This window comes from Haematobia irritans, chromosome 2 (genome assembly GCF_050003625.1).
Source record: "Haematobia irritans isolate KBUSLIRL chromosome 2, ASM5000362v1, whole genome shotgun sequence".
Lineage (NCBI taxonomy): Eukaryota > Metazoa > Arthropoda > Insecta > Diptera > Muscidae > Haematobia > Haematobia irritans.
Window position 1 is genome coordinate 233,768,812 of NC_134398.1, and position 13,679 is coordinate 233,782,490.

Here is a 13,679-nt window from a genome sequence, read left to right on the forward strand (position 1 = left end):
AACGGAGGTGGTATAAAATTTCAAACAAGATGAATTCCCATAATAGATATGAACTGCGATATGCTGAAATCAATCATTCTTGCCAGCCAACCGAGAATTGTGGCATAGCAGAATTTCAATGATAGGAACTCTTTGTGATTTATGTTTGCGATATACAAATAACAAAAACTTCTATGGAATCCTTGGACGCTTCAACCAACTTTAAACGATGAGGCAGAGAGCATTTTGCAGAAACAGGCGCCTAAAGGCCATGGCACGTGATGTTCGAAGTGGATAACGAAAAACAAATCAAAATGTGAAAAACACAAGCTCCAATGATAGCGTCAGCGAGATGATGACAACAACAGGCATATGTTCCACGCCATCTCCAACCAAGATATGAGTAAAATGATGTACGTGTCTCCTCCCAGATAGAGACATCACAGCCAAAAGGTAAAAGTGTCAAAAGTGACAGTTACAAACAATCTTCGGTACACTCAGTTAACCAAAGCAGCCGTCTCCATCCACTCCATCACAGCCACCGCACAAAACTGCCAAACTGAGTTACGAAAGTCACTTTTCATTTTGTCTAAAACAAAAATACCACACCAGCAAATGGATGTGATACGAATACAACAATCACAACAACAATCAGAGACAGAAAAAAGGAACAAACGTTAAGTAAGTGTCATCCGAGTGACATTCGACAAAGTCAGAACAATTTTTTGCCGCTAGCATTCTCAGCCAAAATTGAACAAAAGCTTCCTAAAGCTACTGAAAAAGTGAATGCGACAGTTGTTTTCAAACCAAAGATTGCGCTGTGATACCCGCCACTACGGGTAGGTCACAGTCGGTGTCCAATGACCCATTCCATTTAACATGTCAACGAAATCGATCATTTGATATAAAATTCTTATCGCGTCCATAGTCTTTGCATAAGTTCGAATCGAGCAAAAACAAGTTGTACTCTTCTTCAAACATCCCAGCAAAAAATGGTGCACTATTTCAGCAGGATTGTTAGGGAGAGAGGGAGTACCAACTACTTACAAAACAACCGAATCCGCGCTGATTTTTGTCGATGTCCCGATTTATAGCAGCTTCAACATAGCGCTGATATAATTGCTCATTTCAATAACAATATTGCTCATAAGTGAGCAATATTGTTATTGGTATGAAGGAAAACAGCTCTACCTTTCGCGCATCTATACTGGATGAATTGTTTGCAATAACGTAAACGAATGATCATAAACTTGTTTGATTACTCGTTTACGTTATTGCCGCCGATACATGCAGTGTGGATGCACTGGCTACTTTATTGTATAACAAAAAGCGCAACAAAATTTTACTGCTGAAATATTTTTTGCTGGGATGCTGCATACAAAACAACATACACTATTAATTGCATCATGGTATTGATAAACTATTATTACAAAGGGTGACTATAAATATCATATCTCTTAGGGCTCCTTCTTCCCACCAAGGAAGAAAACCATCCATAGAGAGAGTGTATCAAAAAGCAACAAAATCTATGTAAATTATCAATGTGAACTGAAGGCAAAAACTAAGTCATAAAATAAGGACTAAAATTCTAGACTATCTGCAAGAAATTGATAGAAGAATAAGGAAGCAAAAAAGAGAGCAACACAATTTCCTCATTGAAAAAGAGTTTCCTACAAATCTAAACAATCATTCAAACACAAGGCTTCCATCTACAATAAACAGGTTTTGTCGCATCAGCATTGACCTTTTTCTGGGTTTTCGAGTTCCTCTTTCATTTAAAAGATACATCAAAAAGGCAAGAATAAAAAAATCTTAAATGAAAGGATGTTTGGTATTACGGAAGCCTTCCTTTATTGGGGTAGCTCATCAAGGATATATAACGACATTTTTAGAAAAGATTATTGATGTTAATATATAATTTATCCAAATAGGTAAATAACACTATGTAACACAAATATATTTAATTCTTTTCTTGTCATTGAGTCCGTATGTAAACTTTTTATACAAACTTTAGTTTGGACACAAACTTTGTTTTTCTTCTTTATCATTAAATATATTTCAATACAATTTGTTACACATTGGTTATTTTTTTTTTTTTTTTGTCAAAAATAATTGTGAAAATCTAGCGCATAGTTGTATGTCAAAATTGATAAATATGGATTGGATTAACAATTAAGGTTAAAAGTAAAAAAAACTTATACAAAGAATTTTAAGTTGACTCGATTTTAAAGATTCCCTTTTACAATATGGAAACGACACAAAGCTTAAACGATATAGATGTCGAACAGTTAAATTATCAGTTTACTAATATAAATGTGCCAGATATTGAAACCAATTTTTACAATGGTGACAATAGAACAAACTACTGTAGAAATGAATTTAATTTCCAATGCGTTCTCGAGAGTGATGTGTACGCAAATATCATGAGAATTAAATCAAATTCAACTGGGTGTGATGATTTAAGCCCAAAATTCATTAAGCTTATATTGCCATCCATATTAAGACATGTAACGCATTTGTTGAACCACATAATAACCACAAGATGTTTTCCCAAAGAATGGAAATGTGCGAAAATTATTCCCATACCTAAATCTAATACTGAATACAGGCCAATAGCCATACTGCCATTCTTATCTAAAGTATTAGAAAGAATACTACATTGTCAAATATTTGAATTCATCTGTCATCATAAACTTCTAACTGATCATCAATCCGGGTTTCGACCAAAAAATAGCTGTGTCACAGCCCTACTAGAAGTCATAGAATCAATACGTGAAGGTCTGGACAAGAATCAAGTATCTATATTGGTTTTATTAGATCATTCTAAAGCTTTTGACAGTGTCCACCACCCTACACTTTGCCAAAAACTAGCGAATATGTTTAACTTTTCTGCTATTTCAATTGAACTGATGGAATCATATTTATGCGGCAGATATCAATACACTGTTCAAGGTGATCGATGTTCATCTTGCATTGCGACAGGAAAGGGTGTACCTCAAGGTTCGATACTTGGACCGTTACTATATACAATGTATTCGAATGACCTCCCACAACAAGTGCAACATTCTAACATTAGGATGTATGCAGATGATGTCCAACTGTACGCTTCATGTGATATTACTTTTCTAAATGATTATGTGGCAAAAATTTCTGATGACCTTAGCAGTATACACCGATGGGCAAAAGGAAATGGATTAAGTCTTAACCCAAAGAAGTCCAAGATGATATTAATACGCAAACGTAGTCTTAACGTCGGGGAGTTTAATCTTTTCTTGGCAGGGGAAAGAATTGAATCAGTTAATAAAGCAAAAAATCTTGGAATAATATTTAATGAGTTTTTGGATTGGACTGACCACATAAGTGTAGTGTGTGGCAAAATATATGGAATGCTTCGTAATCTCTGGGCTACCTTTTCATTTACACCATTCAATATCAGAATGCTTTTGGCCAAATCTTACTTAATACCGACCCTATTATATGGCTGCGAAATTTTTGCTGGCTGCAATACTCAGGATTTTAAGAAACTGAAAACAACATTTAATAGTATAACTCGTTATGTTTTTGGTCTGAAACGATTTGACCGAGTTTCACCATACAATACTCAAGTTCTCAAAATGCCATTTGACAAATATTTGATATTTAGAACTGTTACATTCCTACATAAGATTATCGTAACAATGGAACCAACACATATTTATAATCATCTAACATTCTGCAGATCTAACAGAGGACGCAACATATGCCAGATTCCCCATAGATCAATGATATCAGAAAGACAATTTATAATACGAGCAATACGTCTCTGCAACCAAGTACCTAATGATACCCAAACCATCCACAACACCGGAAAATTTAAACGTCATTTAGTTAATTTTTATTTAAATAACAATTAAATAATTAAATATTATTGCAGTAATATTTTAATATTCAATATTTTCATTTATTTAAATCTACATTTAATTTTTTTTATTATTTTTTTTATGTATCAAAATTGTATGTATTCAAAATGCTTAATATTGTTATTTAAATGCTTATTTGTATACTCTTATATAATAGTTCTACATTTGCTTTCCGCACTTATAACTCTTCCCTAGTTAACAAAAATGATTCTAGTGCAAAGTTATAAGACATTTGTCTTAATGTACTAGGAAGATTCAATGAATAAATAAATAAATAAATAAATAAACTTTTGTGACACAAAATGGTCGTGACTCACAAGATAGAATCGTGAAAAATTTCGTGCGTGAGCATGTCACGAAAAAAATTACTCTCACGTTGCCAATCACTCTCACGATGTCAGTAACGGTTAGGTTTGGTGGCAGCCCGATGTATCAGGCTCACTTAGGCTATTCAGTCCATTGTGATACCACATTGGTGAACTTCTCTCTTATCATTAAGTGCTGCCCGATTCCATGTTAATGTCAGTAACACTCACAATTTTAATCACGCTAACGATGACAATCACAGCCACGACTTCAATCAAGCGCATGATGCATAACAAACATAATCTGCGAAGGTTCCTTATCGTACCTTTCTATAGGTACGAGTAGCTTGCTATCATTTCTATGATTGAAGACATTTCAATTACAAAATTAATTGGAAAAATTTTGTGTGTATTGGACTTTTAAAATTTGAGAAAAATCGATTTTCCAACTTCGTGATTAATGAAATTCCGGATCAAGTTAAGAAGCCGAAAATACTATGAACGCCTTGCCCTCGAATTGTTATATCAAAGGCCTTCCGCTAGCCTTTGGTATATCTTCGACACTATCTCAAATAGCGAATAATGCTGCCAATTTCTATAACTTGAACCCAACTATTATTTTTATACCTTGCGCCACACTGTGGAACAGGGTATTATAAGTTTGTGCATATGTTTATATGTAGATTTAACCATCGCAATTTTCAAACTTATTGCAGATAAAAAAATTCTCAACAGTATTTCAAACCAACTAATCATAATTCCTTTCAAATAATTCCTATTATAGTTTTTCAACAAACAAGTGGTGAACGTCGCATGTATACAAAAGTTAAACATATATTTTAATAAAATTGGTAAAAATATTTACTAAATTTACAATTAAATATTTTATTGTGCATAGATATTTTACTCCAAAACGTCTAAACGTACGTGTTTCCTTATGCTGACTGTTCATAAATATTTATTGATAATCACATTTCTGATAAAATACCCCACTTTTTCTCGTTAGCAATTTGATTTACACGCTCATATAAAAACCACCCCTCGCACACATGTACAAAAGCAATAAAACCCCATATGCGGGTAAATGACATTGCGAGTAAATTTCCAACAAAATTGAGTAATTTTCGCAAAAACCTCGAATCAATGGTAGTAAAGTTGCATCGGATGCCATATCCATTAGCATCATCATTCCCATCAGAGCTTGTCATCGTTTCTTCATTTGCAAGTATGAGTGAATGTGTTTTATGTGCTCATTGATGTATGTCTTATTTCCAATTCGGGTGTCAAAAGCTTACAGTGGCGTACGGCCGAATACTGTCTTTAGTTGTGGGATTGAACTAAATTACCAAGCAAGCCCTGGAATAACTTAATGCTAAAAAAGCTTGGCAAAGGGCAAGCATTCAATAAAATGAAAATATCCTTTGACCGAAATAATTAATTTCTCACTTAATTTTTAATCTAAATTTGTGGATATTATGTAATTACTCAATTCAAACTTTTAAACTGGGAATTTCTATTTTTAAATGTGATAGCGTGCAATGATGTGAATTAACTGAAATGTGTTATAATTTAGAGTATTTTACAAATGTTTAATGTTAGAATTGGAATGAATAATAATAAATGAGATTCTTTATATTCTCTCTAATTCAAACAAATTGCAAGAAACTTCGGATTATCGGAGTATTCGGCAGTTCATTGGTTTGAAGAATATAACCAAGCTTAATGGTCCCATTGTCAACATTCGATTGAACTGCTCATCTATGATTTTTGGTTTTCCATAGGATATATGCTTAGTAGTCACACGTAAGCTTTAGTTGCGAACAACTGGTTTGAGGCAATTTTAAGGACCCTACTATTGAAAGGCCAACAACAATAATATCATTCATCCATGGATTGGAAGATATATTATTTTCTTGAATTATTTATTTTGTGTTCATGCAACCTAATAATCTTCATCCTGCCCATATGGTGATATTTATCTCGCAATTTAATGGGGGTTTATTTTTAATTTGATTTGACCAAAAATTCGGAAGTTACCAACAGGGCTGTGGAGTCGAGCCAATTTTGCTCGACTCCGACTCCGACTCCAGCATTTTTCATCAGCTCGACTCCGACTCCGACTCCGACTCCGGAGTCGACTCCGGGTAATATAACTAAATCTCATTTTAATACCACTAATTTGTGGTTCTATTGTGGGGGTACCGTAAGTGGATCGATATAAAGTATCGTATTTATTTATGTGTGCAAAAAAAAGGTCTTAATTTCACATTAGATGCCAATTGAACTCTATATTTCAAATTTAGGGCAATGTCTAATAAATAAAATAATGATATAATTACCCATCATAATATGAGAAGACACCAACAGTATATGTATTTGTGGACCAAAATTATTGATACTATCTCAAATCCTTTAAATTTGTTGCGAGCTATATAAAGGTTTATATTCCCATATGCATGAATTTGAATCTGAATCGATTTAGAAAAAATTGTGTATACTTCTACAAAATCTATGTACTTAAAATTTATCTAACGTTATGGGACGTAACACAATTTTAACAAAAAAAAAAATGCAAGGAAAGTCTAAAAACGGGCGGGCCGATTATAATATACTCTGCACAACTTTGTATTTAGATCTATATTTTGATAAAATCTCTTCTACAAAATCTCGGGCAGTATTTGGGAAATATTTATAATTGTTTTGACAATTTCGCAAAAATGCATTTATGATTCACTCATTGAAAAATTTGAAAATTTGAGTCATTTCCACAAGTTTTCGACTTAGCAGTGAGTATCAGTGAGCATACAATTTTGGAAAAATTTTTGTCTAGTAAATAAAATTTTGCAAAATTTTATATAGAAATAAAATTTTTCCAAATTTTCTACAGAAACAAAATCTTGACTAAATTTTCTATAGAAATAAAATTTTGGAAAAATTTTCTATAGAAATCAAATTTCGACCAAATATATAGAAATAAAATTTTGAATAAAATTTTTATAGAAATAAAATTTGGCGAAATTGTTTATAGAAATTAAAGTTTGAAAAAATTATCAATAGAAATACAATTTAAAAAAAAAAATGTAGCAAACAAAATTTTGTATAGAAATAAAATTTTACAAAATATTATATAGAAAAAAAAATTTGACAAAATTTGCTATAGAAATAAAAGTTGACAATTTTTTCTTATAGAAATAACATTTTGAAAAAAATATCAACAAAAATACAATTTTAGAAAAAAATTTGTGTAGTAAATAAAATTCCGCAAAATATTCTACAGAAACAAAATTTTGACTAAATTTTCTATAGAAATAAAATTTTCACAAAATTTTCTATAGAAATAAAATTTTGACCAAATTTTCTAAAAAAAAATCTATTACTATAAAATTTTGGCAAAGTTTTCTATAGAAATAAAATTTTGACTTAAATTTTTATAAAAATAAAATTATCAATAGAAATAAAATTTTGAAAAAAATTTTGTGTAACAAACAAAATTTTGCACAATTTTCTATAGAAATAAAATTTTGCAAAATATTCTATAGAAGCAAAATTTTGACTCAATTTTCTATAGAAATAAAATTTTGACTAAATTTTCTATAGAAAAAAATATTTCTATAGTAATAAAATTTTGAATAAATTTTTTATAGAAATAAAATTTTGACAAAATTTGCTATAGAAATAAAATTTTGACAAAACTTTTTATAGAAATAACATTTTGACAAAATTTTCTATAAAAAACAACTTTGAAAAAAATGTCTGTCAATATTCCACATATGTATATGGCCTTAAAATAAAAATAATATCGATTGTTCGAAATATTTCAAATAAATTGATATGGGCATTGAAATGGATCGATCCAGCCCATCTGCTAGTCTAACATTCTAGGAAACATAAAAAGATAGCCGTAATTGGAAGTTGATTTTCATTTACAATCATGCTGTACATTGATCGAATGAATAACGCAATGGAAACTAATTTGCGTAAAAACTTGCTTAGTTACAAAAATGTGAAGTGTTTTAAAAAATTTGGTTTAGCCGGAGTCGGAGTCGAGCAAAATTTTTACGACTCCGACTCCGACTCCAGCAAAATCTTCAGACTCCGACTCCAAGACTCCGACTCCGGCTCCACAGCCCTGGTTACCAAAGTAATATCCCGATTTTAATTTCTGATACCATAAATTCCATCTAATTTGTTTTAAGTTTAGAAACTGGAGTTATAGAAGATACATAAAAAGGTGTGTCCAAATTACTTGGTACTGGTTTATGTCTTAATATAGTCCCATAAAAGCTATTCTCAAGATTTAATGTTAAAACATCTAAAATTTACAATTTTCCTAAGGCCGATAGTAGACATGAAAATCAAATCATAACATCATTTCTTGGTCTAATCTACAGAGTAAAAAATCACATAATATGTAAGTACAATTTATGTTAGAATCACTGTGGCCTATAATGTTGATGCAGTGATGCCGGAATAGCAATTGCCACCACGACTAACAGACTTATGCCACAAAATCCAGTTACGTGGTTATGACACGAACAGGACAATCATGGAAGCAATACGACTGCAACTCGCATATTGCTACCATATTACCATACTAGGTTAAGTGCAATGCTGTGGTTTATTATTTTTCTTTTTGAATTCTTGATTCGAATTACAAACGGTGATTTTATTTTTCATAACAAACTATAATAAAAAAAAACAAGTATATACAGCAGTAAGTTCGGCCGGGCCGAATCTTAAATACCCACCACCATGAACCAAATATTAGGGTTTCCTTTGAAATTTCAGGAGGGCTTGAGGACTTGAGGACACTTCCCGAAGATAAATTTAAAGATTTCATCCATGAGGACTATATCAGATTCTGGATTTATAAGAACCATTTTTGTTTGAGTTTTAGAGGAATCATTAACATCTCTTGTAAGTGTGCAAGAAAATTATAAAATAACGTCTTGATTTGAAATCTTAAATCTGTAGAAGTAAAATCTGGAAATTTTACATTGAGTTTCAAGCAATTTTCATCATCAGTGCGCCTTCTACACCCTCAAGAAGTGAAGTCGGTCTATATGGAGGCATTACCAAATGGACCTATAAAAACCTAATCCGATACACGTTTTTGTGAGCCTAAAATACCAGAATATTTACAATTTCAGGCAAATCAGATAAAAACTACGGTTTCTAGAAACCCAAGGAGTTAAATCGGGAGATCGTTCTTATGGGGGCTATACTAAAATATTGACCGATACTCACCGTTTTCGGCACACCTCTTTATGAGCCGAAAATACCTCTAGATTTCCAATTTCAGGCAAATAGGATAAAAACTTCGGATTCTAGAAGCCCAAGAAGTAAAATCGGGAAATCGGTCTATATGGGGGCTATACCAAAATATGGACCGATCCTCACCATTTTCGGCACACTTCTTTATGGTCCTAAAATACCTCTAGATTTCCAATTTCAGACAAATTGGATAAAAAATAAGGTTTCTAGAAGCCCAAGACCCCAAATCGGGAGGTCGTTTTATATGGGGAACATACCAAAACATGGACCGATACTCACAATTTTTGGCACACGTATTTGTGGTCCTACAATACCTCTAGCTTTCCAATTTCCGGTAAATTGAATAAAAACTGCGATTTCTATAAGCCAAAGAAGTAAAATCGGGAGATCGGTTTATATGGGGGCTATACCAAAATATGGACCGATGCTCACAATTTTTGGCACACGTATTTGTGGTCCTACAATACCTCTAGATTTCCAATTTCAGGTAAATTGAATAAAAACTGCGGTTTCTATAAGCCCAAGAAGTAAAATCGGGAGATCGGTTTATATGGGGGCTATACCAAAATATGGACCGATTCTCACAATTTTTGGCACACGTATTTGTGGTCCTACAATACCTCTAGATTTCCAATTTCAGGTAAATTGAATAAAAACTGCGGTTTCTATAAGCCCAAGAAGTAAAATCGGGAGATCGGTCTATATGGGGGCTATGCCAAAACGTGGACCGATACTCACCATTTTTGGCACACCTCTTTACGGTCACAAAATACCTCCAGATTTCAAATTTCAGGCAAATTGGATAAAAACTACGGTTTCTATAAGCCCAAGACCCCAAATCGGGAGGTCGGTTTATATGGGCACTATATCAAAACCTGGACCGATACAGCCCATCTTCGAACTTGACCTGCCTGCAGACAAAAGACGAGTTTGTGCAAAATTTCAGCACGATTGCTTCATTATTGAAGACTGTAGCGTGATTACAACAGACAGACAGACAGACAGACAGACAGACAGACAGACAGACAGACAGACAGACAGACAGACAGACGGACAGACGGACATCGTTATATCGTCTTAGAATTTCTCCCTGATCAAGAATATATATACTTTATATAGTCGGAAATCGATATTTCGATGCGTTACAAACGGAATGACAAACTTATTATACCCCCGTCACCATTCTATGGTGGTGGGTATAATAAATTGAGCAAATTTTATAACTGTGTTTTTTTATGTCGAGTTGGAATATTATCGAATCAAGGCATCGGTGTATATGAATGTGTGCCTATACATCATATAAATTATGCTACAGGGAAAGTTGCATGAATGAGGCATTGCCGGATATGTGTAATGGGAATGGAGATAAGTTCAAGTATGAGGTCATATACAAGCCAATATAGAAAAATAATTCTTGCACTGAATGTTGTTGTGTGAATGTATTTGTATGTGTGCACATATGCGTCTATTTGCAAATGTGTCCTGGATTTTTGTGACACTGTTTCAAAGAAACCATTTGTCGCGTTTTCATGTTTTTTTTTTGATTATGACATACAATGACAGATTTTTAAATTTCATTTTTTATTGATTGTTTGCCCACTTGATTAGTGTTGGGAATATCAATGCAGTTGACCCATTTGGCATTTCGTATGCAGGAATTCCCGTTTAAAATTTAAATATGGTTTTCATTAATAATTACGTAATTGAGCAGTGCGTTAATGCTGAATACGATTGTACTCGCCGGCCTCCAATTGTATTTCATTTTCATATAAGTGAATAAAGGGTGATACGGTCAAAATTTGGTCAATATAAACTTGACGTATTTCTTTCAATTTTGCATTCAAAAAACCTGAACATCCCTCATTTTGAAGGTGTGTGTGTGTAGAATGTTGCTTCTATTTTGATTTTGGAATTCACTCTTCAGTTGTCAAAATGCCGTCCAAGCAAAAAGAGCAGCGTATCAAAATTTTGCTCGCGCATCGCGAAAATCCGAGCTACTCGCACGCAAAGCTGGCAAAATCGCTAAAAGTTGCCAAATCAACCGTTACAAATGTAAAGTGTTTGGGGAACGTTTGTCGACAGCCAGGAAGTCTGGATCGGGGGAAAATCGAAAACCGGAAGCCGCTGAGACGACAAAGAGAGTTGTCGGTAGTTTCAAGCGAAACCCTAACCTCTCTCTCCGAGATGCCGCAAATAAGCTGGGTGTATCGTCTACAACCGTGCATCGAGCCAAAAAAAAACGAGCCGGACTATCGACATACAAGAAGGTAGTGACTCCAAATCGCGATGATAAACAAAATACGACTGCCAAAGCGCGATCCCGGAGGCTGTACACGACGATGCTGACGAAGTTTGACTGCGTGGTAATGGACTACGAAAAAAAAAAAGCCGACTACAAGCAGCTTCCGGGACAGGAGTTTTATACGTCAAAAGGAAGGGGAAAGGTAGCAGATATTTTCAAGCACATAAAACTGTCAAAGTTCGCAAAGAAATATCTGGTTTGGCAAGCCATCTGTACCTGTGGCTTTAAAAGCAGCATTTTCATAGCTTCCGGAACTGTCAACCAAGAAATTTACGTGAAAGAGTGTTTGAATAAACGTCTGCTGCCTTTCCTGAAGAAATACGGTTGTTCCGTACTGTTTTGGCCGGATTTGGCATCTTGCCATTACGGTAAAAAGGCCATGGAGTGGTACGCCGCCAACAACATGCAGGTGCTTCCCAAGGACAAGAACCCTCCCAACACGCCAGAGCTCCGCCCAATTGAGAAATTCTGGGCTATTGTCAAGCGGAACCTAAAGAAGACCAAAAAAACTGCTAAGGACGATCAGCAGTTCAAGGCAAACTGGCTTTCTGCGGCGAAGAAGGTGGACAAGGTGGCTGTACAAAATCTGATGGCAGGTGTCAAGCGTGAGGCCCGGCAATTCGGATTTGGAAAAGCGAAAGCCTGAATTTTATACTAATTGAACTTGAAAAAGAAATTTAATTTGATTTTTTAAATAAACGATTTCACTGATTTACACGCGTTTTCCCTTGACCAAATTTTGACCGTATCACCCTTTAAGTATGGGAGCCACCGTGATGCAATAGTTAGCATGCCCGCCTTGCATACACAAGGTCGTGGGTTCGATTCCTGCTTCGACCGAACACCAAAAAGTTTTTCAGCGGTGGATTATCCCACCTCAGTAGTGATGGTGACATTTTTGAGGGTTTCAAAGCTTCTCTAAGTGGGTTCACTGCAATGTGGAACGCCGTTCGGACTCGGCTATAAAAAGGAAGTCCTTGTCATTGAGCTTAATATGGAATGGGGCAGCACTTAGAGATAAGAGAGAAGTTCACCAATGTGGTATCACAATGGACTGAATAGTCTAAGTGAGCCTGATACATCGGGCTGCCACCTAACCTAACCTAAGTGAATAAGTACCGTTTTCCTTTGTGAGATTCATAGTTCGCTCCAAATTTTAATTAGATTGTGTACCAATCAAGGTGTCCTTTTCGTCCATGGACTTACCTTTAGCCGATATTCAGTCACAGATTTGCTCGATCCAATGGACTGAATAGTTTAACCCGATCCACGTTCTTGCATATACAAAACCATTGTCATATATCTGACTTCCTCGTCAATGCAATCATATATTTCATCCGTCTCTACCTAACCTAGGCCAGAATTCACCAGAAACCCAGCTAATATCAATCATTCCCATAAACATAGTTATGGGAATGATTCCCATATTTAACATTTTTCTCGGTCTTTAACATTTTTTCCTAGCCCTATTTAGAAGTTAAAATTCAAAATTTACTCAATATATTCCGCAACTATTGAAACGTAAATGGTACACCGTCAATTTAATTTTATAAGAACCATCACATGGCTAAGGTTGTTAAGACATTATAGTGCACCCGGAATAGATGTATGTGTGAGATGTTATATTCTAGTTTACTTGTAACCACATCCATGCATACATCAGTTGAGGAATTTCTACATAGTGAACTCTTAATGAATATTATACTGGAATTGAGTTATAAATAAAACACAAAAAAACTTGTGTTCATTTTCCCACTACTCCTGACGACAACAAGACAGTTGATGTCATCTTTTTCTCTGACTCAAGTCATCACCAGAAGGGGAATTGCACAACATCACCTGGGAATTAAATTCATTACCAAAGTAATTTAATTCCTAGCAAAATGGTTTACATGCTGCTAATATCATTATTATATGCAC